This window comes from Nanorana parkeri, unplaced genomic scaffold (assembly GCF_000935625.1).
Source record: "Nanorana parkeri isolate BGI_ZX_2015 unplaced genomic scaffold, ASM93562v1 scaffold1352, whole genome shotgun sequence".
Taxonomy (NCBI): domain Eukaryota; kingdom Metazoa; phylum Chordata; class Amphibia; order Anura; family Dicroglossidae; genus Nanorana; species Nanorana parkeri.
In genome coordinates this window covers 106,852-110,509 of record NW_017307620.1, presented here as the reverse complement: position 1 = coordinate 110,509, position 3,658 = coordinate 106,852, and positions in this window count along the sequence as shown.

The window sequence follows — 3,658 nt, the reverse complement described above, 5'->3', positions numbered from 1 at the left end:
CGGCTCATTGTTCCAGAAGGCCTGGTCTTTGTCTACGTGGTGAATGGCAAACTGTAGTCTTGCTTTAATGTTGGAGAGCAACAGCTTTTTACTGGCACAACTACCATGCAATTTAAATTGGTGAAACCCCTTCCTGATTGTAGCTACATGCACTTTGACGTCAACTGTTGCAAGAATTACTGAGGATCCCACAGTGTAATTTTTTGGTTCTTGGATGCTCCTTTTGGGATGAGATGGCGAACTATTGGCCTGAATTTGCTGGGCCGGTCAGTCCTGGACATATTATCAATTGTTTGAAATCTACACCACTTGTAGATTATTTTCCTTACAGTGAAATTATTAATATCAAATAATTTTCACAATCTTTTAAAATCCCTTGGCAGAGTCATAGGCATCTACAATATTTTTTCTGAGGACCTTGGAGAGTAATTTTGATTTTGTAATGATGACACAACACAGGTCATTAGCAAAGTAAACACCAGACTCTAGAAATCTAGGTTTAAAGGAGAACTATGAGGTGCATGAAAATCACTCAGCCTCATAGTTGAAGCCGACGTGTGACAATGAAACTGTCACACGTCGGCTCAATAGATCGGGAAGTGAGCGAGCACATACCATCACTCGCTCACTTATCGATCCTGTGCCTGCAGAGAGCCGTTGCTGTCACTCACGGCTCCCTGCAGGGATTCCCCCCCTCCCCTGTCCGATCCTCCAGCGCTGACTGGCGGAACGGACAGGGGAGGGTACAGCTGGCTCTGCCTCTAGATAGGCAGAGCCAGCTGTCAATCACGCAGCTGGGTGGATCCAGACAGTAATGTCGGGATCCGTCCCGGCTGCGGCGGTCTCAGTATACCTCGAGCTGTAGCTCGCGGTATATTGAGTTTTGGGTCACGGGAGGACACTAGTTTGTGTCCTCCCGTGACCCTAGGGAGAACTATGGGGAAAAGCACTGACACCATTGTTCTCCTTTAAATAAGGCAAGTTGTACCTGCATTTTCCTTATGGAGGCTGTGACCATCGGCACCTAATCTAGAACACATTATTTTAATTTCATGAATTTGAAGTAGTGGTAAATGTAGGGGTGTATTTACTTTTCCATTTGACAAATCTGCATTTAGATTATCAGAATTAATAAACCATGTAAATTGTGTATGCCATATGTTCAAGTATGTTATCTTTATCTGTAGTCTCAATGAAATGCTAATGTTTGCCTATTAAAGTATTTTGAAAAACAACAATTCCTTGAGGTGTACTTGTTTTTCAGTTCACTGTATTTGCAAATGTATGCAACAAAACCTCTGTTTTTAACTTAGTGCTGATTAGAAGGAAACCGTGATGGTGAATTTTTTTATTGTTAAGTAGAGAGCAAGTTGCATGAAAAGGAAATTACATTTCTGGAGACAGTAGAGTGTACATACAGTGCACAGAACGCTACAGTTCAGCATCAATTGATTTTTTTTATCAGCCTTATAAAATCACAGCTGGCTGCAGGTTTAAGGGCCCATTCAAATTGGTGTTATAGTAACACACAATAAAATGCATGTATTGTTGCATATTACCACAATGCATGGCAACACACATAATACTGTGCAGTGCAGTGCATTGCAGTGCTATTCATTATTAATGGCTCCCCAGCGCACTGTACAGAATAACTTAACACATTGCAGCACACAAAGTATACAATGGGGTAAAAAGGTCCATGTCAGATTTTTAATGCCTTAATGCAGCAAACCTTAACGCACAGTATTGCATTGCAGACTAAACCTAAATATAGTCAATGGTGTCCCAGGAACTCCATCTCAAAGTTCCCTCTTGCCCAGAAAATTTTAGATTGGCATTTCAGCATTAGAAAGGAGTATGTTCCTCCTTCCCCTCTGCTCCCGACAACACTGGATGAAATGCTTCGGGACAACTTCAAACATTTCTTGACCCTGGAAAAGTAAATTATATGTACTAGTCTAAAAAAAATAATAGATATTTTATGTGTGGTGAGTTTTGTTTTTACTATTTCACTTACCTGCAAGCCAGCTGAACTGGTTAGAGATGCCAGCGACCCATAAATGCAGTTCAGCGCGGATGTAATTACTACTTACTGGCCATTCAAGGGTGGTACATAAGCCCCCCTTGCCGACAATCCCTCTTGGCACTGGTACCTTAGACGGGGGACCCCCATTTTTTGAGGAAACAGTCTCAAAGCACAACTTCCTCCCCTTCAATACAGGGCATAAGGTCTGATATGCAAACAGCAGGAGAGCTGCACACTCACTGCTTCTTTGCTATGGGGATACCAGCCTGCATGCCAGGCTGGTTGGACCTGGGAGTAGGGCCACGCAGTTCTGTGTGTATTAAAAACACAGGTTCGGACCATGCCATAGATGAAAAAAATCCAGAGTTTCAAAGCAAGAAGCACTTTAAAATATAAATCCACCCACTCCAAAACAGGGAGTAGTTTTAATATTGTGCAGGATGAAAAATGGACAAATGTTGGGTAAATTCCATATCACATCTACATTTACTGAGTGACACATAGGATGTATAGTACAGTAAAGCTGTTTTGCCATGGAAGGACAGATTTGGGTAAACATTGGTACATTAATTTCATTCTATTTGCCCCCCAGCATATAAAGTGAATCGCTTTTGAAAATCTTGCCAGAAAACATTAATAAACAGACCCAAAAGTTTTAGTCAAGAAAAGGTTTCAATTATCATTTTATGTACACATTTTAGTTGCTTTTTATGTGGATAAAAAAAGATTTGTTGTGTTCCTAAGGTTTGTAGAATTCTGGCTTATTAGAGAATGAAATCAAAAGTTGTCAGAGGACATTTAAGCTTGCTGCCAAAAAAATGGTGGCCAACATATAGCACTTTCTTAAATTATGCGTTATCTATAGATGGCCAGAAAGGTTTAAAACACAAAATGAAATGCATGCTGAAAGTGCAAAACAGAAAAAAAGAAAATATTGTATAAATAAAGCTGCCTTTGGAGAAGCAAATGTATTTTCTATAGAACAATATATAAACTGCTTAAATAAAAGTGCTAACATTCTGATACCTGCAATACTTGACTTAAGATTGTCCACAGTGGCAATCATCTAGTCCTAATCATTAAGAAATTATTAAACAAGTTGAAAAATTTTGTTGTGTAGCCGCAAGTGCCCCCATAAGGTAGAGTGAGATGCATGGAGGTGCCAAATTTTGCTCAGTAGGTTGTAGTGAGAATTTAGAATTGCATTCTCTATACAACTGGCAGTCAGTAAAAAAAAAACACACAAAGAGGAGCAATATTTGAAGAACAAAAGGAGAGTTGGATGTTGTCAAGTATGAGAATTATAGATAGAAGTTGCCAAGTTGCCAAGAAAGGTCTCACCCATTGTATGATAACATCCACCATACAGCTATAGTCCCACGCTAGTACATTCAGGGCCGGTGCAAGGATTTTTGCCTACACAGGCGAAGGTGCATTTTTGCGGCCCCCCTACCACCGGCCCTCTAACATGCATGTCTATGCAGCTTTACTTTAGCATTGACCCTGACCACATTGCTCAGTCTACCCTAAATCCTGGAGGCATTTCCTTGCAAGGAGCAAATCACACTTTAAAAGGCAAGTTCACCCATATTTAAGGTGTAACAAGAAACATGGACAGATCGCAACCCCCCC